Genomic DNA, 23,217 nt, shown 5'->3' with positions numbered 1-23,217 from the left:
TTTTGGAGGGGGTGGTTCATCGGATCACAGTGATTACGGACCACAAGAACTTGTCTTATATTGAATCTGCCAAATAGTTAATTCCTAGACAGGCTAGGTGGTCGCTTTTTTTTCTTGTTTTCGTGTTTCAATCACTTTTCAGCCTGGTTCCAAGAATGTCAAAGCTGATGCTTTAACTTGCAGTTTTGATCCGATATCACCCCCCGAACCTCCTTCTTCCATTCTTCAGCACGGGGTGGTTGTTGCGGGGGTTTCCTCTAAATTGGAGCAGGAGATTCAGAAGGCTCAGTCTCTTGTTCCTCCTTCTTTGCCTGATAATAAGCTCTTTATCCCGGTTCAGTACCGGTTGAAGGAATTCCACTATTCTGCTCTCAGTGGACACCCAGGGATCTCAGCCACCCGGAAACCAATTGCTAGTCTGTTTTGGTGGCCCTCCATGACCTCTGATATCACTGTGTTTGTGTCTGCTTGTGATACCTGTGCCCGTGCTAAGAGCTCCCATAACCGGCCGCCGGGGAATTGCTGCCATTGCCAATTCCAGATAGTCCTTTGTCTATGGATCTAATCACTGATCTCCCTCCTTCTAATGGCAAAACTGTAATCTGGGCAGTGGTTGACAGATTCAGTTCAGTAAACACGTGCATTTTGTACCTGTCAGGATGGCCTAATGCTGAAACACTATCTAAGTTGCTTGTTGAGCATGTTGTATGGCTGCATGGCGTGCCTTTGAGAGTGGTTTCTGATAGAGGAGTACAATTTGTGTCCAATTTGGAGGGCATTTTGTAATAGATTGGGTATTTGCTTGACCTTCTCCTCTGCTTACCATTCTGAGACCAACGGTCAGACCAAGAGGACCAATCAGTCACTTGAACAGATTTTGAGGTGTCTTGCTGTACATCTCAGCAGGATGATTGGTGTTCTTTGTTGCCCGTGGCTGAGTTTGCATTTAACAATTAGATTAACCAGTCCACTGGCACCTCTCCATTCCTCTGTAACTACGGTTTTCACCCCCATGCTGGCATATTTTCTAGGCTGGATTCAGGATGTTCAGGGGCTTATACGGCAGTGCAACAATTGGGGGAAGTGTGGAGGGAGGTCCATAAGAACATTGGGGAGGCTCAGGGCAAACATAAACTTTTTGCGGATAAGCGACGATCTGTAGGACCTATATTCCTGGTAGGAGATAAAGTGTGGTTGTCTACTAAGAACATTCATTTAAAAGTTCCTTCTGCTATGCTAAGTCCCAGGTTTATTTGTCCTTACGAGATCATTGAAGTGGTCAATCCAGTTGCCTTACGCCTTCCTCTGTCACTTCGGATCCCCAATGTGTTCCATAAATCCCTTCTTAAGTCATTTGTACCATCCTCCGCTGGACCTCCATCCCCTCCGCCTCCTGTCTCTGTGGATGGTCAGACCGAGTATGAAGTGGAACGGATTGTGGATTCTCCAATGGTCTGTAGTTCACTTCAGTATTTTGTCCATTGGAGGGGTTATAGTCCTGAGGATCGATCTTCGATCCCAGCACAATCTGTCCATGCTGATCGATTGGTTATAAAATTTCACGCATGTTATCCTGGGAAGTCTGGGGGTCCGGTGGCCCCCTTGAGAGGAGGGTACTGTCATGATCTGCTCCAGGGTTTAATCCTGTCTGCCCTTTTTCCGGGCAGATCATGTCAAGGGTTAACTTTGCTCTGCCTTATTCTGGGTTCAGGTTTGCTATTTAGCTCCTATGTATCCTGCTGGTGGTGTCAGCTATAGTTCTGCCTTCGGCATGTGAACCTGACTCTGGTAGCTCTTGATTTGTCCTGCTGTGATCTCTGACTTCCCCGTGTCTTTTGACTTTCTCTGTCAGCCCTTTCCCAGCATTTCCCTGTTTTTTGGTTTTGATTCTCTGGTTTCTGACTTGGCTTGTATTCAGACTCGCTTCTGCCTTCTGACTTTGTCTTATCCGCTTCTGACCATTGCTGAACCTCCTGGCTTGTTCCTGACCACGTGTCCTGCTGATCCCTTTGGTACTTCTGCCTTTGATTGCTTTTTGACTCGGCTTGTCTGATCACTCTTTCTCCACTTTGTGGTGCCTGTGCTGCTGCTTTGTGGTGCTTCTCTGTGTGCACAGTCTCACTTCCCTCTCAAGCTCCCTCTGGTGGAAGTTGCGCTATACTGCACTGCAGCAGATGGCACGCATAGTGTAAAATCACAGCAGGAGCCAACAGGATTACACACAGTAAATGCACAAAAAATAGGTAGATATATAGATGTCAGTGACAAATACAATTAGTATGGTGTGAGTAGTTTACTGTACATGTATTTAATAAAATATTATTTTTCTGGAAAAAATGGTGTGGGCTCCCGCATAATTTTTGAACCCAGCAAAAGGGGCTTATGCCCCCAGCTGGGGCAGATGTTTATAGCCTGGGAAGGGGTAATACTCTTGGAGCTTCCCAAGCTATTAATATCAGCTCACATCTGTATGCTTAGTCTTTACTGCTTATTAACCCCTTCATGACCCAGCCTATTTTGACCTTAATGACCTGGCCGTTTTTTGCAATTCTGACCAGTGTCCCTTTATGAGGTAATAACTCGGGAACGCTTCAACGGATCCTAACGGTTCTGAGATAGTTTTTTTGTGACATATTGGGCTTCATGGTAGTGGTAAATTTAGGTCAATAATTTTTGCGTTTATTTGTGAAAAAAATGTAAATTTGGCTAAAATTTTGAAAATTTTGCAATTTTCAAATTTTTAATTTTTATTCTGTTAAACCAGAGAGTTATGTGACACAAAATAGTTAATAAATAACATTTCCCATATGTCTTCTTTACATCAGCACAAGTTTGGAAACAATATTTTTTTTTGCTAGGAAGTTATAAGGATTAAAATTTGACCAGCCATTTCTCATTTTTACAACGAAATTTACAAAACCATTTTTTTTAGGGACCACCTCACATTTGAAGTCAGTTTGAGGGGTCTATATGGCTGAAAATACCCAAAAGTCACACCTTTCTAAAAACTGCCCCCCTCAAGGTGCTCAAAACCACATTCAAGAAGTTTATTAACCCTTCAGGTGCTTCACAGCAGCAGAAGCAACATGGAAGGAAAAAATGAACATTTAACTTTTTAGTCACAAAAAATGATCTTTTAGCAACAATTTTTTTATTTTATTAAGGGTAAAAAGAGAAACTGGACCCCAAAAGTTATTGTACAATTTGTCCTGAGTACGGCGATACCCCATATGTGGGGGGAAACTACTGTTTGGGCGCACGACAGGGCTCGGAAGGGAAGGAGCGCCATTTGACTTTTTCAATGAAAAATTGGCTCCAATCTTCAGCGGACACCATGTCGCGTTTGGAGAGCCCCTGTGTGCCTAAACATTGGAGCTCCCCCACAAGTGACCCCATTTTGGAAACTAGACCCCCCAAGGAACTTATCTAGATGCATAGTGAGCACTTTGAACCCCCATGTGCTTCACAAATTGATCCATAAAAATGAAAAAGTACTTTTTTTTCACAAAAAATTAATTTTAGCCTCAATTTGTTCATTTCCACATGGGCAACAGGATAAAATGGATTCAAAAATGTGTTGGGCAATTTCTCCTGAGTACATTGATACCTCATATGTGGTCACAAACCACTGTTTGTGCACACGGCAAGGCTTGGAAGGGAAGGAGCCCCATTTGACTTTTGAATGAAAAATTAGCTCCAATCGTTAGCGGACACCATGTCGCGTTTGGAGAGCCCCTGAATGCCTAAACATTGGAGCTCCCCCACATGTGACCCCATTTTGGAAACTAGACGCCCCAAGAAACTTATCTAGATGCATAGTGAGCACTTTGAACCCCCAGGTGCTTCACAAATTGATCCGTAAAAATGAAAAAGTACTTTTTTTCACAAAAAATTTCTTTTAGCCTCAATTTGTTCATTTCCACATGGGCAACAGGATAAGATGGATCCTAAAATTTATTGTGCAATTTCTCCTGAGTACACTGATACCTCATATGTGGGGGTAAACCACTGTTTGGGCACACGGCAGGGCTCGGAAGGGAAGGAGCGCCATTTGACTTTTTGAATTAAAAATTAGCTCCAATCGTTAGCGGTCACCACGTCGCGTTTGGAGAGCCCCTGTGTGCCTAAACACTGGAACTCCCACACATGTGACCATATTTTGGAAACTAGACCCCCCCAAGGAACTTATCTAGATGCATAGTGAGCATATTGAACCCCCAGGTGCTTCACAAATTGATCCTTAACAATGAAAAAGTACTTTTTTCACAAAAAAATTATTTTGGCCTCAATTTGTTCATTTCCACATGGGCAACAGGATAAAATGGATCCTAAAATTTATTGGGCAATTTCTCCTGAGTACAGTGATATCTCACATGTGGGGGTAAACCACTGTTTGGGCACACGGCTGGGCTTGGAAGGGAAGGAGCGCCATTTGACTTTTTGAATGAAAAATTAGCTCCAATCGTTAGCTGACACCATGTCGCGTTTGGAGAGCCCCCGTGTGCCTAAACATTTGAGCTCCCCCACATGTGACCCCATTTTGGAAACTAGACCTCCCATGGAACTAACCTAGATGTGTGGTGAGCATTTTGAACCCCCAGGTGCTTCACAGAAGTTTACAACGCAGAGCCGTGAAAATAAAAAAAATCATTTTTCTTTCCTCAAAAATGATGTTTTAGCAAGCAATTTTTTATTTTCACAAGGGTAACAGGAGAAATTAGACCCCAATAATTGTTGCTAAATAAATAACACACAGTGTACCCACAGTTGGTTTAAGAAGATTTTTCCATCACATCATCTCTCAATGTAGAGGAGGTGCATAAATTAATAAAATTAGGAAATAGTCATCCACCAGGGTGCGCTGTGCCCGATTGCAGTGAAAAAACCACTGCACAAGAGATACCAGAAACAAGGCAATACCACACGAACCAATAGAAGAAAAATTTATGCAAGGCGTAGGAATATTAAAATATGGCTTTATTAAAAGAAATGACAATGATTACATAATCAAAAGGAATACTTATTAAAAACATAAACAACAGGATTTCAGGGCTGTATATATTTTCCAGCAATATGACCTCCACAGTACCAGGATTTAAATAAAAGGCTGTACAAGAAGCACTATAAAGTGCAAAAAAGAGAGGATACAAAATTATCTTATATAAAAAAAATTAAAAATGTGCAAATCTGCCCATATGGCGATATAAAGTGAATGGTGTTTAAAAGGCTAATAAAATTAGCACATATAGAGTACAAAATAGAAATTATTACACAAGTATAACCATAAAAAATCAACCAATGTGTAAAAAAAGGGGAGGTTTTTTTTTTTAAAATAAAAATATAATATAAACCACAATTGCTTAAATAAAGTACAATAGTGAAAAAAGTGATAATGTGCCAAAGCCTAACTAAGATCAAATAGAGTGTGCACTTGCAGACAGCTACCACAGGTTATAGAAGTGATGGTGACTAGCTGTTCCATAATGGGACACCTCGTGTGCAACACTGGCAGCTGCGGATGGAGTGGTCGTGCGACTGCGCTCTGTGGGCGAGCTTTCACTTCTGGAGGAGGAGGTAGAGGAGGAGAAGGAGGGGTGGCGAACGCCTACAGCAAACTGTTTCCTAGACTGTGGGCTAGGCAGAACTGTCCCACTATGGCTGTCCCCTGTGGACCCTGCATCCACCACATTAACCCAGTTCGCCGTGATGGACACGCAACGTCCCTGGCCATGCCTACTGGTCCATGCATCTGTTGATGTGAGGTGCACCTTTCTACTGACTGATTGCCTCAGTGCATGGACAATGCGGTCTTTGACATGCTGGTGGAGGGCTGGGATGGCTTTTCTCACAAAGAAGTGTCGACTGGGTAGGTCATAGCGTGGTATTGCGTAGGCCATCAGGGCTTTGAAAGCTTTAAATCTCCCTTTTTTGGGGGGGAGAGTGCAACAAAACTCAGGCCCAGTGTATTACACTACACAATGTAAGTGGCAGAACGTGGCTGAATCTTCCCCAGCATCGCCTAATAATCGACATTGCAACAAGGTGGAACTCCACACTGCACTTGCTTCAGAGGCTGTGCGAACAGAGGCGTGCTGTCATTTATTTGTGGGAGGATACACATACACGGGCAGGCAGTTGGATGGCAGACATGGAGTTGTCTAGTGTGCAGTGGTCGAAGCTCCAAGACCTCTGGTAAGTTCTTCAGTGTTTTGAGGAATGCACATGGCTGGTAAGTGCATATGACGCCATCATAACCATGAGCATCCCACTAATGCGTCTGCTGATGCACAGGTTGACGCACATCAAGGAGCAGGCATCTGCAGCCAAGGAGGAGGGAAGCCTTGATGACAGTCAGACATTGTCTGGTCAAGGAACTCTCCTGGACGAGGTGGGGGATGAAGAGGAGGAGGAAGAGGATGATGGGGATGAATATTTATGGGAGGAGGATGCTTCCCAGGGGGGCAATAGAAACTGGTGGCATTGCATGGTCAGGTACAGGGTTTTTGCGGGCCACAGGTGATGTTGATTTGCAAGAAAATGCTCCTCAACCCAGCACAAGCAGTGAATTGACACCTGAAACATTGGCCCACATGGCAGAGTATGCCTTGCGTATCCTCAAAATGGACCCCCGCATTATCAAAATGATGACTGATGACGATTACTGGTTGGACTGCTTCCTGGATCAATGATATAAAGGAAAATTACAAAATATTCCACATGAGAACCTTGAGCAAATATCTACTACCAAACAAGCAACTCTTGTAGACCGTTTGGTTCAGGCATTCCAAGCACACAGCGGCGGTGATGGTTCTCACACGAGCTGTAGGGGGCAACATGGCAGAGGTGTTAGAGGTGCACAAATCCGAAGTGGTGTTGGGCAGAGGAGTGTTATGACCAGGTTGTGAAGTGATTTCACAATGACTGCAGACACGACAGGTACTGCTGCATCGATTCAAAGTGACAGGAGACAGCATTTGTCCAGTATCGTTGCAAACTATTTTTCCTCCCTTATCGATGTTCTCCCTCACAGGTCACTCCCCTTTGATTTCTGGGCATCTAAAATTGACACCTGGCCTGAATTGGCAGAATAAGCATTACAGGAGCTCGCTTGCCCAGCTGCTAGTGTGCTATCAGAAAGAGTCTTCAGTGCTGCTGGTTCAATACTGACCGAAAAAAGGACACGTCTGGCTACCCGAAATGTTGATTATCTAACCTTCATTAAAATGACCCAATCATGAATTTCCAATAATTTTGCCCCACCTTCCCCTGCTGCTGACACGTAGCTTGCCTGAAAAATGTCTTGCTTTTGGCCTCCTCTTACTGACTGCTCCAATTCCTCCATTTGCAGCTGCTGAATGTCCACCATAGGCCATTTTTATACCTCCCTAAATGGGCTGACTCCCCCCACAGGGCCGTGGTCACCACTTGGCGCAAGCACCTGTGCGAGTGCTGTTTGCCTGGTCAGGTGGGTATGCCCACTCTTGGGCAACGGCACTGGCACAGGGTCCCTCATAGTACAATGAAGTGTCTCTGACGGTGGTGGTGCACACCCAACGTCAGACACACCGTCGTAATATAAAGGGGCCTGTGCCAGTACCACCGGCCACGAGAGAGTGTTCCCCCCAGCTCAAACAGTGCTCTACCACTTGCAATACTTACCTCTCCCTGCTCCACCACTGTGTAGTCTGTGCTGTTAAATCCTTCAATGGCACTGCCAATACAAATTTGTTGAAATGATAGATGATAGTAAAAATATACAGTGGCCCTGGCCTCCATTTAGACCAGTTAATATTTTGCGCCAACTACCACTGTCTGCTACTCAGCAGAGGAGCCCACCCCTGTATCTAGCTATGCCCCCTGTTTATTTATGAACAATTTTTTGGCAGACATTTAGCCCACTTTATTATTTGGGCCTACTAACTGTGTCAGCAACTCATTACAGTTGTCCTCCGCTGAACAAAGCAATGCCGCCAGTTTAGTCCTGTTACCAATTTTTAACTGTATTTAGCCTACTTATTTTTTTGAGCCTAATACCTGTGTCAGCCTCTCATTACAGTTGTCCTCCGCTGAACAAAGCAATGCCGCCTTTTTAGTCCTGTTACCAATTTTGAACTGCCTTTAGCCTACTTACTTATTTGGGCCTAGTAACTGTGTCAGCCACTCCTTACAGTTGTCCTCCGCTGAACAAAGCAATGCCGCCAGTTTAGTCCTGTTACCAATTTTGAACTGCATTTAGCCTACTTACTTTTTTGGGCCTACTAACTGTGTCAGCCTCTCATTACAGTTGTCCTCCACTGAACAAAGCAATGCCGCCTGTGTACTCCTGTTACCAATTTTTAACTGCATTTAGCCTACTTTTTTATTTTGGGCCTACTAAGTCTGTCTGCACCACTCATTACAGTTGTCCTCCACTGAACAAAGCAATGCTGCCTGTGTACTCCTGTTACCAATTTTGAACTGCATTTAGCCTACTTTTTTATTTTTGGCCTACTAAGTCTGTCTGCGCCACTCATTACAGTTATCCTCCTCAACTGAACAAAGCAATGCCGCCTGTGTACTCCTGTTACCAATTTTGAACTGCATTTAGCCTACTTTTTTATTTTTGGCCTACTAAGTCTGTCTGCGCCACTCATTACAGTTATCCTCCTCAACTGAACAAAGCAATGCCGCCTGTGTACTCCTGTTACCAATTTTGAACTGCATTTAGCCTACTATTTTATTTTTGGCCTACTAAGTCTGTCTGCGCCACTCATTACAGTTATCCTCCTCAACTGAACAAAGCAATGCCACCTGTGTACTCCTGTTACCAATTTTGAACTGCATTTAGCCTACTTTTTTATTTTGGGCCTGCTAAGTTTCTCTGCGCCACTCATTACAGTTGTCCTCCTCCACTGAACAAAGCAATGCCGCCTGTGTACTCCTGTTATCAATTTTGAACTGCATTTAGCCTACTTTTTTATTTTGGGCCTACTAAGTCTCTCTGCGCCACTCATTACAGTTGTCCTCCTCCACTGAACAAAGCAATGCCGCCTGTGTACTCCTGTTACCAATTTTGAAGTGCATTTAGCCCACTTTATTATTTATATCTGTGTTTCCTCCTCATCTTGCCCATAGCCCAGCCACTGCTTGATGAGTCCACTGGTACATTGACCCAGACCACTACATTCCCCTTGCACTCTACACAGTCAGAATCTGACCCTGCTGAAAGTCAGGTTCCCCTTCCCGCATACTATACTACCTTACACGGGGACAAAGAGGAAGGTGCAGATGAAAGTGCAGGTTCCTTCATCAGGTGGGGGGCATACTCTTTGGCACTGGCACAGGGCCCCTCATAGTGCGCAAAAGTGTCTCTGGCAGTGGGAGGCGCCACTCACTGTCAAACACACCGCTGTACTAGAAGAAGAGGGGACGGGAAGAAAATTATTAGACTTGAACAAAGAAGATCCAGGAAAACATACTCAGAAGGGAGGTAAGAACATTTCTAAAACAATCCACAGCGAGGAGACTGGAACAAAACAAAATCCTCTAAACTGCATGCTTGCAAACGCCAGAAGCCTGACAAACAAGATGGAAGAACTAGAAGCAGAAATATCTACAGGTAACTTTGACATAGTGGGAATAACCGAGACATGGTTAGATGAAAGCTATGACTGGGCAGTTAACTTACAGGGTTACAGTCTGTTTAGAAAGGATCGTAAAAATCGGAGAGGAGGAGGGGTTTGTCTCTATGTAAAGTCTTGTCTAAAGTCCACTTTAAGGGAGGATATTAGCGAAGGAAATGAGGATGTCGAGTCCATATGGGTCGAAATTCATGGAGGGAAAAATGGTAACAAAATTCTCATTGGGGTCTGTTACAAACCCCCAAATATAACAGAAACCATGGAAAGTCTACTTCTAAAGCAGATAGATGAAGCTGCAACCCATAATGAGGTCCTGGTTATGGGGGACTTTAACTACCCGGATATTAACTGGGAAACAGAAACCTGTGAAACCCATAAAGGCAACAGGTTTCTGCTAATAACCAAGAAAAATTATCTTTCACAATTGGTGCAGAATCCAACCAGAGGAGCAGCACTTTTAGACCTAATACTATCTAATAGACCTGACAGAATAACAAATCTGCAGGTGGTCGGGCATCTAGGAAATAGCGACCACAATATTGTACAGTTTCACCTGTCTTTCACTAGGGGGACTTGTCAGGGAGTCACAAAAACACTGAACTTTAGGAAGGCAAAGTTTGACCAGCTTAGAGATGCCCTTAATCTGGTAGACTGGGACAATATCCTCAGAACTAATAATACAGATAATAAATGGGAAATGTTTAAGAACATCCTAAATAGGCAGTGTAAGCGGTTTATACCTTGTGGGAATAAAAGGACTAGAAATAGGAAAAACCCAATGTGGCTAAACAAAGAAGTAAGACAGGCAATTAACAGTAAAAAGAAAGCATTTGCACTACTAAAGCAGGATGGCACCATTGAAGCTCTAAAAAACTATATGGAGAAAAATACTTTATCTAAAAAACTAATTAAAGCTGCCAAAAAGGAAACAGAGAAGCACATTGCTAAGGAGAGTAAACTAATCCCAAACTGTTCTTCAACTATATCAATAGTAAAAGAATAAAAACTGAAAATGTAGGCCCCTTAAAAAATAGTGAGGAAAGAATGGTTGTAGATGGAAAAAGCTAACATATTAAACACCTTCTTCTCCACGGTATTCACGGTGGAAAATGAAATGCTAGGTGAAATCCCAAGAAACAATGAAAACCCTATATTAAGGGTCACCAATCTAACCCAAGAAGAGGTGCGAAACCGGCTAAATAAGATTAAAATAGATAAATCTCCGGGTCCGGATGGCATACACCCACGAGTACTAAGAGAACTAAGTAATGTAATAGATAAACCATTATTTCTTATTTTTAGGGACTCTATAGCGACAGGGTCTGTTCCGCAGGATTGGCGCATAGCAAATGTGGTGCCAATATTCAAAAAGGGCTCTAAAAGTGAACCTGGAAATTATAGGCCAGTAAGTCTAACCTCTATTGTTGGTAAAATATTTGAAGGGTTTCTGAGGGATGTTATTCTGGATTATCTCAATGAGAATAACTGTTTAACTCCATATCAGCATGGGTTTATGAGAAATCGCTCCTGTCAAACCAATCTAATCAGTTTTTATGAAGAGGTAAGCTATAGGCTGGACCACGGTGAGTCATTGGACGTGGTATATCTCGATTTTTCCAAAGCGTTTGATACCGTGCCGCACAAGAGGTTGGTACACAAAATGAGAATGCTTGGTCTGGGGGAAATTGTGTGTAAATGGGTTAGTAACTGGCTTAGTGATAGAAAGCAGAGGGTGGTTATAAATGGTATAGTCTCTAACTGGGTCGCTGTGACCAGTGGGGTACCGCAGGGGTCAGTATTGGGACCTGTTCTCTTCAACATATTCATTAATGATCTGGTAGAAGGTTTACACAGTAAAATATCGATATTTGCAGATGATACAAAACTATGTAAAGCAGTTAATACAAGAGAAGATAGTATTCTGCTACAGATGGATCTGGATAAGTTGGAAACTTGGGCTGAAAGGTGGCAGATGAGGTTTAACAATGATAAATGTAAGGTTATACACATGGGAAGAAGGAATCAATGTCACCATTACACACTGAATGGGAAACCACTGGGTAAATCTGACAGGGAGAAGGACTTGGGGATCCTAGTTAATGATAAACTTACCTGGAGCAGCCAGTGCCAGGCAGCAGCTGCCAAGGCAAACAGGATCATGGGGTGCATTAAAAGAGGTCTGGATACACATGATGAGAGCATTATACTGCCTCTGTACAAATCCCTAGTTAGACCGCACATGGAGTACTGTGTCCAGTTTTGGGCACCGGTGCTCAGGAAGGATATAATGGAACTAGAGAGAGTACAAAGGAGGGCAACAAAATTAATAAAGGGGATGGGAGAACTACAATACCCAGATAGATTAGCGAAATTAGGATTATTTAGTCTAGAAAAAAGACGACTGAGGGGCGATCTAATAACCATGTATAAGTATATAAGGGGACAATACAAATATCTCGCTGAGGATCTGTTTATACCAAGGAAGGTGACGGGCACAAGGGGGCATTCTTTGCGTCTGGAGGAGAGAAGGTTTTTCCACCAACATAGAAGAGGATTCTTTACTGTTAGGGCAGTGAGAATCTGGAATTGCTTGCCTGAGGAGGTGGTGATGGCGAACTCAGTCGAGGGGTTCAAGAGAGGCCTGGATGTCTTCCTGGAGCAGAACAATATTGTATTATACAATTAGGTTCTGTAGAAGGACGTAGATCTGGGGATTTATTATGATGGAATATAGGCTGAACTGGATGGACAAATGTCTTTTTTCGGCCTTACTAACTATGTTACTATGTTACTATGTTACTATGAGGGGCCCTGTGCCAGTGCCAAATAGTGGGCCCCCGTGCTTGCTCAGGATCACAGCACTTGCAAAGTTGAAATACTTACCTCTCCCTGCTCCACCGCCGTGACGTATTCCGCGTTTCCTGGGCCCACGAAAATCTTGAGCCAGCCCTACCCCCACAACTTTTGCCAAATGACCCCCTGTTTTTAATGCCTAACTATTATTATAAAGTAAATTAAGATTGACAAGCTTCAGTAATACAAATTGATGTTTTTGGCATTAAAATGGGCACTGTAGGTGTTTTCCTGTCCTCCACTCACTGCCAACTTTGATTCCCCATTGATTTGCATTGGGTTTCGTGTTTCAGTCGGCCCCCAACTTTTCGCAATAATTGGCTGATTTCACCAGACCCAACTTTTGAGAAAGTCGGGTTTCGCGAAACCCGACTCGATCCTAAAAAAGTAAAAGTCGCTCAACTCTAATGGGCACTGTGAATATCTAGTTATGCCCTTTGGGCTCTGTAATACCCCAGCCATTTTCCAAGACTTTGTAAACGATATCTTCCGGGATATGCTCTCCACCTCGGTCGTAGTCTATCTGGATGATATTCTCATCTACTCTCCAGAAATTGACTCCCACCGGTGAGATGTTTGCAAAGTCTTCGACCTTTTACAAGCTAATTCCCTCTACGCCAAGTTGGAGAAATTTGTGTTTGAGCAGGAGTCCTTACGTTTCTTGGGCTATAACATCTCCGCCCAGGGATTGGCTATGGATCCTGCCAAACTATAGGCTGTAATGGACTGACAAGAACCTCATTCTCTTAAAGCGGTGCAGAGCTTTATGGGGTTCATTAACCCCTTCAAGTCGCGGCCCTTTTTCATTTTTGCGTTTTCGTTTTTCACTTCCCTCCTTCCCTGAGCCATAACTTTTTTATTTTTCCGTCAATATGGTCATGTGAGGGCTTGTTTTTTGCAGGACAAGTTGTACTTTTGATCGACACCATTGGTTTTACCATGTGTTTTACTAGAAAACGGGAAAAAAATTCCAAGTGCGGTGAAATTGCAAAAAAAGTGAGATCCCACACTTGTTTTTTGTTTGGCTTTTTTGCTAGGTTCACTAAATGCTAAAACTAACCTGCCATTATGATTCTCCAGGTCATTACGAGTTCATAGACACCTAACATGACTAGGTTATTTTTTATCTAAGTGGTGAAAAAAAATTCCAAACTTTGCTAAAAAAAAAAAAAAAAGGGCCATTTTCCGATACCCGTAGCGTCTCCATTTTTCGTGATCTGGGGTCGGGTAAGGGCTTATTTTTTGCGTGCCGAGCTGATGTTTTTAATGATACCATTTTTGCACAGATACCTTCTTTTGATCGCCCGTTATTGCATTTTAATGCAATGTCGCGGCGACCAAAAAAACGTAATTCTGGCGTTTCGGATTTTTTTCTCGCTACGACGTTTAGCGATCAGGTTAATGCTTTTTTTAATTGATAGATCGGGCGAATCTGAACACGGCGATACCAAATATGTGTATGTTTGATTTTTTTTTTTATTGTTTTATTTAGGATGGGGCGAAAGGGGGGTGATTTAAACTTTTATATTTTTTATATTTTTTTCATATTTTTAAAAATATTTTTTTTTACTTGTGCCATGCTTCAATAGCCTCCATGGGAGGCTAGAAGCTGGCATAGCCTGATCGGCTCTGCTACATAGCAGCGATCATCAGATCGCTGCTATGTAGCTGAAATTAAGGTGTGCTGTGAGCGCCGACCACAGGGGGGCGCTCACAGCAGGCCTGCATCAGTAACCATAGAGGTCTCAAGGACCTCTATGGTTACCTTCCTGATGCATCGCCGACCCCCGATCATGTGACGGGGGTGGGCGATGACGTCATATCCGGCCGCCCGGCCGGATGCGGTAGTTAAATGCCGCTGTCTGTGTTTGACAGCGGCATTTAACAGGTTAATAGCGGCAGGTGAATAGCGATTTCACCCGCCGCTATTGCGCGCACATGTCAGCTGTACAAAACAGCTGACATGTCGCGACTTTGATGTGGGCTCACCGCCGGAGCCCACATCAAAGGGGGTGACACGGCATGCGCAGTACTAGTACGGTGCATGTCGTGAAGGGGTTAACTATTATCCCCAGTTCATTCCTCATTACTCCTCGTTGGTAGCTCCCTTGGTAGCCCTCACCAAGAAGGGAGCAAATCCCAAATTGTGGTCTGAAGAGGTCTCCAAGGCCTTCACTTCTATTAAGTCCCATTTTGCTAGCGCTCCCATCCTACATTGCCCCGATGTAGATATGCCATTTATAATGGAGGTGGATGCCTCTTCCATTGGTGCTGGAGCAGAGGATGCTCAAGGACGGAAGCATCCTTGCTTCCTCTTTTCCAAGACCTTCACACCAGTGGAGAGGAATTATTCCATCGGGGATAGGGAGTTGCTAGCAATGAAGTTGGCCTTCTCTGAGTGGCTCGCTTTTGGAGGGGGCTCGCTTTCCTTTCCAAGTATTCACAGACCACAAGAATTTTGACAGACAGGCCAGCAGTTAAATTCTCGCCAAGCCAGATGTTCATCTCTCGGTTCCATTTCACCCTCCATTTCCTTTCTGGGGAGAAGAACATTCGTGCCGACGCTCTCTCTCTCGCTCCGTTGTGTCATCTGAGGAGGAGGAAGAGGAGCCTCGGCTTCTTGTCCCTACCGAGAGTCTGAGAACTTTGGCTCCGGTTTCACTAGAGTCTGTGCCTCCAGGCAAGACTTTTGTACCATCCAGTGTGCTTCCCGAGGTACTCTCTTGGGCTCCCTTGTCCAGGGTGCGTGGACATTTCGGGTCTAAAAGGACATCTCAGCTACTGGCGAGGACATACTGGTGGCCACATATGGCCCGAGATGTCGCAGACTATGATCGGCGTGTGTCTCCTGCGCCAAGAACAAGTCTCCTCGTCAACGGCCAGCTGGGTTGCTTTACCCCCTGCCGGTGGCGGACAGGCCCTGGGAGATGGTCGGGATGGATTTTGTGGTGGGCTTACCCAAGTCTCATAGCTGCACCATTATTTAGGTGATCTCCAACCATTTTTCCAATATGGTGCACTTGGTGCTTCTTCCACGGCTACCTTCTGCACGGGCGCTGGCAGCATTGTTTATCAAACATATCTTTCACCTACATGGTATGCCAGACAAAATTGTCAGTGACCAGGGTCCCCAGTTTGCATCTTAATTCTGGAGAGAGCTTTGTCGTCTACTCAGCATTGAGTTGAATCTCTCCTCGGCATATCATCCCAAGACGAATGGGTTGGTAGAGAGGGCCAACCAGACTCTGGTCACATATCTACGTCATTTTGTTTCTGCCAGGCAGGATGACTGGGCATCCATGCTACCATGGGCGGAACCGTAGCCGACTCCACCGGTCAGACTATATTCCTCCTTAATTACGGCCAACATCTGCGTGTTCCTGTGCCCATGCCTGTGTCTTCCACCAACTCCAGGGTGACAGACTGGGCTGTGGAGGCACGGGACATTTGGTACCACACTGAAGATGCCATTCGGCCCTCCAAGAAGAGAATGAGGTCCTCCGCTGATACTCATCGACACCCAGCTCCGACCTTTGCTCCTGGCGACTTTGATTGGCTCTCCGCCTGTAACATCAGGCTGCGTGTTGAGTCCACTAAGTTTGCACCTCGCTATTTGGGTCCCTTCAAGGTCCTCGAACAGGTTAACAATGTGGTCTATTGTCTTGCCCTTCCTCCACGCCTAGGTATCACTGACAGCTTTCATGTGTCCCTCTTGAAGCCCGTACACATGTGACGGTTTTCCGAGTCATCTGCCAGGACATCGGGTTCGTCTACGGACGATTACGAGGTGAACGCTATTTTGGGGTGCAAGCTGGTACATGGCAAAAAATTTTGGTGGACTGGAAGGGTTACCACCCAGAGGACAGGTCTTGGGAGCCTGCTGAGCACATTCGAGCTCCACAGCTCATTGCGGCATTCTAGCATAGCGAGGTCCAAGGAGGGGGGCCAATGTTAGGGGTCAAGTTCCTGCCTCTGCACAGGGGGAATCTCGAATCATCTCCGCTGCGGTCTCCCATTCTTCTCCAGCCGCAGTGGAGTCTGCTCAGCAGAGACATCGGTCCCAACGTCTTGCTCAGCCTGATACGGTGTGGATGATTAATGCTGCCTTTCCAGGCTCTGCCATTGTAGCCAGTACTGGTCAGCAGCGAGCAGACGTCTCTGGGACAAAGTCCTGCTTTTCCCCTTCTGAGCGTGCCCAAGGTAAGATCTCTCATTGGAGGTCGAGGGTCACATGCTCAGGTACTGTAGCAGCTCCCATTGGTCCTCTAGGAAGGTCCTGAAGTTGCTCAGGTAGGTACTGTAGCAGCTCCCATTGGTCATCTAGCAAGGTCCTGAAGTTGCTGCAGCTATAAAAGGTTCGGATGGCCGCACGGCCATGCGCTAGTATTAACTAAGTTATGAGCTCAGCACCAGTGTGGTCATGCTTGCATATAGTCAGGGATCGGCTGAAATAAGCCCCTGGAATACCGGCACCTCCTGTGAGTAGTTTGTGTATGCGGATTCAGGGTTTGGCTGAAATAAACCCCTAGAATACCGGTACCTCCGGTGAGGAGTTTTGTGTGTGCTATGCAGACTGCATGACCACTGTCGGCTCTATTAGGTAGCTGCTCCCCTGTGTGGTTAAATGGGCACAGCGTTCTCTTTCTCAAGCGAATCTGTGAAGTAACAGAGTTAGCTTATACCGCCATTTAGTACTGTCTTTTACTAGCAGCAGGTTCTCTCCTGTACGGTGGCCCCCTGGTTGCGAACGCACCTACTATTCAATACATATATATACTCGGTGCATTCTGCCAACCCTAACAGCAGTGCTGTAATGTGTAACCCTGCTCTCTATACTTCTATGGGAGCAGTGCTGTAATGATTGACCCCACTCTCTCTACATGCACTAGATACTAAACCAACCAGAGAAAAAAGACAGTCAAAAGTCCAAATATATATAAATGTACAAAAAACTTTATTAATAATTATAACAGGTAAAAACATAACAGAAGGAAACACTCCCCGTGCTACCCATAGCATGCACCTAGAAGGGCAGGGGGTAGGTGCCTCCAATATACACAAATCAACTTACTAACCATCCAAAAAGAATCAATAATCATGCAGGACTAGTAGAGGGTAACTACATATAGAGAACAATAAAGTCCACGGTTTAGACAGGGACAGGGGTGAGGTGCCAGTCCTATACTAGGTATAATTCTACACTAACCGGTATGTATACTACGTATTGTGCATGGGCGTTACTACTAAACCGTGGACTTTATTGTTCTCTATATGTAGTTACCCTCTACTAGTCCTGCGCAATTATTGATTCTTTTTGTATGGTTAGTAAGTTGATTTGTGTATATTGGAGGCACCTACCCCCTGCCCTTTTAGGTGCATGCTATGGGTAGCACGGGGATTGTTTCCTTCTGTTATGTTTTTACCTGTTATAATTATTAATAAAGTTTTTTGTACATTTATATATATTTGGACTTTTGACTGTCTTTTTTCTCTGGTTGGTTTGGTATTCATTGCCGCAGTCTGTCCATTATGGTCCTACATTCAGTCCCATTTTTCCTAAATATGAGTACACCCCATTTGGATTAAATAATAATGTTGGTGACCTCTTTGCCCTCCACAATATCGCTTTGCATGCACTAGATACTGTGTATGTAATCCCTTCTTGTGTGATATACTCCACTGAGCTCAATGTCTAACCCCAGGCTCTGTTACTCTAAGCGTATCTAATCCCTCACGTAATACACTTCACGTATCTAACCCCAGCTTATGATACAGCGAGCAGCACCACAGCAGAATCGGTGCTGCCATCCATCGCAGGTGATATCGTCTACATATCAGTATCATTTTGCAGTCACCAACAAAATGGCTCTGCACTGTGATCCTAAACTTCACCCTCCCTTATCCTGTTGTAATCACCCAGAAGGGGAGGAGGGAGAGGGCATCACTAGTGTTGAGCATTCTGATACTGCAAATATCGGGTATCGGCCGATATTTGCTGTATCGGAATTCCGATACCGAGTTCCAATATTTTTGTGATATCGGAAATCGGAATCGGAAGTGTTCCCAGTCATCTTCGGCGTGTGCGGTGCGTATAATTCCCAGGGTCTGAAGGAGAGGAAACTCTCCTTTAGACCCTGGGATCCATATTCATGTAAAAAATAAAGAATAAAAATAAAAAATATGGATATACTCACCCCTCTGGCGGACCCTGGCTCTCAGCGCTGCAAGCGTCTGCCTCCTTTCCTAAGAACGCAGTGAGTGAAGGACCTTTGATGACGTCGCTGTCACGTGAGCGGTCAGGTGACCGGTCACCTGACCGCGACATCATCGAAGGTCCTTCACTCACTGCATTCTTAGGGACAGAGGCAGACGCTTGCAGCGGTGACAGCCAGGGTTCGTCGGAGGGGTGAGTATATCCATATTTTTTATTTTTATTCTTTATTTTTTACATGAATATGGATCCCAGGGCTTGAAGGAGAGTTTCCTCTCCTTCAGACCCTGGGAACCATCCAGGATAGCTTCCGATACTTGTGTCCCATTGACTTGCATTGGTATCGGGTATCGGTATCGGCGATATCCGATATTTTTTGGATATCGGCCGATCCCATCCGATACCGATACCTTTGAGTATCGGAAGGTATCGCTCAACACTAGACATCACATACATGTGAGCAGATTCAGCTCCTATTTAGTGCAGCCATAATGTGAGCGAGTTGTACACTAGGTTTTCATGGCAAATTTCAGCAGCTGCTCTTTTCTTTAAAAGGCTTGTCCATTCTCAGAAAACTCCTTTTCACCTGATTCAGTTTGTTTTAAGATAACAAATTGTGCTATTCTCATACTCTTCAGTTCCAGCCAGAATCTCAATGTTCTTAGTGTCTGTTTCTGAGCTCAATTATTGCTTGCAGGGCTGTTGACATGACTTTAGCACTACAGACAATTGCAGACACTTAGAGCAGTGACAGAGACTCAGTGCAGTTCCCTGGGGAGGGTGAGTAAAGCAAGTTTATTTTTTAAAACAAGCAGTAGCCGGACAAAAGTGGTTTTCCAAAACCCTTATTGCAATGTTCCAAAGCTAAATATAGATAAGATTAGTTTATGTTTAAATTTTGTTAATTCCAAGCTTTGATGGGGACAATCAGCAATATACATAATCTGTAATAAATAATTATTAAGCTGCTACTAATAGCAAAAGACATTTTATAATGGATTAAACAAATTATTTTCGATTATTTATTTTACTTCTAAACTTCCTTATATTATACACTAGGATAGGCTAGAGATAAAAGATACTCAGCTATGTTTTCTTTTTTTTATTCTTATATAAAAAAAACACTTTTACAGACGGCTTTCTGAAAACTAGTTCTATTACTAATAAGAACACAGATTTGGAGCTGAGTCTGCCCTTGGCAAAAATCATTGTGGCAATATAATACTAGAAGTGATGATTTTCCATAGCACAGCAGGCACAAAGTACAAGGTCGGAAGGGGCATAAGTCCAATATGTGAAAAAAGTGAGTATACGATATATTTCCAATGTGTAACGTGATTAGGTTTGGCATCTGTTATGGGAATCTGTGGATTTATAAGTCATGTGATAGTGCTGTGTATGAAGCAAATATTCGGTTTTATTCTGTATATTTGTGTAAAATCTTTTTATAACACTCTAGGAGGGGGCAGGAATAGGCGAAGTAAATGGAGGCCCCCCATGACTGTGCTTGGTCATGGGCTCCAGTTTTAAATAAAATAGCCGCATTGATTGGTCAATAGTAGGGTGGGAGGGGTTATGAGAGGGAGGTGGGGGCTATATAGGTAAAAGTGCGGGAAACTGGGCACACTTTTAGCTGGCAGTTCAGGATTTTAGTGAGAGCAGCCACCCACACAGCCTTTCCACCTACCTGAAAAGGCCTGAAGAGCGACCAGCCATGGAGTCGGTGGATACCTTGGTGGGGCGCTTGAGGGATGCAGCCAGATCCAGAAGAGGTGGATGGCTGGAAGAGCAGCTAGCGGCGCTGCTCGGAGCAGCGGGAGCACCGGAGCCCAGCAGCAGAAGAGGCCGGCGCACGAGGCCTCCTCAGCGACTCTCACCGGAGGTGAGCACGCGCGGCCGGCGCAGGCCTAGGAGCCCCTCACGGGACCCTGCGGAGGCTGGGTGCAGTGGTGCGGCGTCCCCCCGCTGTGCTCCCTCCGGCAGGAATCCTCCTTGCCGGCCGGTTGGTGTGGGGAGCAGGAGAGGCGCGCAGCGTGGAAGAGCGACGCCGGAAGTGAGGACGGCAGCAGCGCGGCCCACAGCTCCGAGGACCAGGAGTGCAGCGGCGGCAAGTCCGGAACACAGCTGCATGACGTCCGGGGCGGCGAGTACCGGGGGTACGAATGAAGGTGCGGCGAGCGGCGGTAGAGGGACGGCAGGAGGAAGGCCAGGCAGAGGGCGTGCAGGAGGTCGGATGACGGTGGATGCTGCGGTGCAGGCGGCATCTGAGCTGAGGACACCAGGAAACGAGCGCGGTTCTGGAGGAGCGGCGGGCAGTGGGACCCCACTGTCTGGCAGGCGGAGTGGTCGGGAGCCTGAGAGGGAACAGAGGTCGGCGGAGCAAGTACGGTCCAGGTCCGGGAGAAGGTCGGTCGAACGTGGAGCAGCTGACGCTCAGGTCCCCCCTGGTGACGTGGAGGCCAGGGGCGCGGGCCGGGAGCAGCACGATGGTGCCGAAGAATCGTGGTCGGACGGAGAACCTGATGCCGGGGAGGATCGGCGGGATGCGGGACGCACGGCTGGCAGGGACACAGCACCTGCGCAGCTCGGTGACTACCATGCTATTTCTGACTTGTCGCCCAGAGGGGCTTATGGTGAGGGGGTTAGAGGTGATCAGGCGTCGGGTGGGCGAGCGCCGGACATTGGAGGGAGCAGCGGGGCGTCGGAGCCTGCGCTGCGGGATGTATTGCTGAGCGTGTCGCAATTGCTGAGTAGTTTACAGAATGGGGCAGTGAGGGAAGCGGGGGTATCACCGGCCAGGGCTTGGCTACCTGGGGCCGGGGCTTCGGGTTCGTCTACAATGGATTCGGGGAGTCTGTTAGTGGGCGAACAGTCGCCATCAGTGTCTGGAGTGTCTGTATCCGTGCAAACGGAGAAGAATAAAGGGGATACGGTAAAGTTGGATGATAGAGCAAAAGGCGAGGTATATGTTTGTTTTGAGGGGCCGTTGGGGGCTCATTTGAAAAAGGAGGTAAAAGAAAAGATTTGGCGCGATGATTATGTGGAGATTTTTTCTTTGCTGCCATTAGAAAAGTTTAATCTTGATAAGGGGAAAAAGGACGATAGTAAGAAAGAGGAAGAAGAGAAGAGGAGGTGGCGTCTTATACCACAGACGTTCATTAATTGGTTGCAAGCATTCGCTATACTAGCGAGCGTAATAGGTGAAAAGGCCCCGGAGAATTGTTCCGGTTTATTTTGTTATCTTGATGCGATAGGTGAAGCGCATCGTACTTATGGCGGACAGGCTTGGTTACGCTATGATGAACAGTTCAGGCAGAGGAAAGCGGTAAGGCCTGAAATACGCTGGGATCAAAAGGACATCGGGCTCTGGTTAAAAGTGATGGCTCCTAGCAGATACGGGCAGTCCTTTCATGGGGGCGGAAGTAGCTCCGGACAACAGGCGGGACATAGCGGTAGTAGTCAGGGGGGACAGGGAGCTAAAGAAAAATCAGGAACGTGTTGGCAATTCAATGAGGGCCAGTGTAAGTTTGGGAACACCTGCAGATTTAAACATGTGTGTTCCCATTGTGGCGGAGTTTCGCATGGGGCTTCCAAATGTTTCAAAAAAGCAAGAGGCAAGCCGTCAGTGGGTGCCGGTCAAGGGGGAGACGCCAGTGAGGCTGGAAAGGATGGCCCCCTTTCTAAGTAGGTATCCGGATCAGGAGAAGGCCGGTGTCATTACACGGGGTTTTGCGGAGGGTTTTCGTATCCCTCCTCCAGAACACGTTGTTCCGTTTTCAAAAAAGAATTTGAGGTCAGCAATGGCGCAAGCAAGTGTGGTGAATGATAAGTTGAGGAAGGAGGTGGAGTTGGGGAGAATGGCTGGTCCGTTTACTTGTTTGCCGATAGAGGGGCTGATCATCTCACCGTTGGGGGTGGTCCCCAAAAAAGAGCCGAATAAATTCCGTTTAATTCACCATTTGTCGTACCCAAAGGGGTTGTCTGTGAATGACGGCATTTCGCAGGAGTTGTGTTCAGTTGTTTATACGTCGTTTGACATGGCGGTGCACTGGGTCCGCTGTTACGGGCCAGGAGCCTTGTTGGCAAAGACGGATGTGGAGTCGGCTTTTCGTTTGCTTCCGATTCATCCGGATAGCATCCCGTTGTTGGGGATGTGTTGGAATGACGGTTACTATGTAGACAGATGTCTACCGATGGGTTGTTCCATTTCGTGTTCCTTGTTTGAATCTTTTAGTACGTTTCTGGAATGGGTGGTTAGAGAAGTGGCTGGTGTTCCATCCGTCATTCATTATTTGGATGATTTTTTGTTCATAGGTCCTCCTGACTCGAATGTGTGCAGGAATATTTTGGCGGCTATGGAGTGGGTAGCGGACCATTTCGGCGTTCCCCTTGCTAAGGAAAAAACTGAGGGCCCTTGTACGGTGTTGAGCTTTCTTGGAATTCTGATAGACTCTGAAAACATGGAATGCAGGCTTCCGGACGATAAATTGTTGGCGCTGAAGCAGGAAGTGAGTCGCGTGGCTAAGCTGAAGA

Source organism: Ranitomeya imitator, chromosome 5 (assembly GCF_032444005.1).
Source record: "Ranitomeya imitator isolate aRanImi1 chromosome 5, aRanImi1.pri, whole genome shotgun sequence".
Classification (NCBI taxonomy): Eukaryota; Metazoa; Chordata; class Amphibia; order Anura; family Dendrobatidae; genus Ranitomeya; species Ranitomeya imitator.
Note: the sequence above shows the minus strand (reverse complement) of the source record.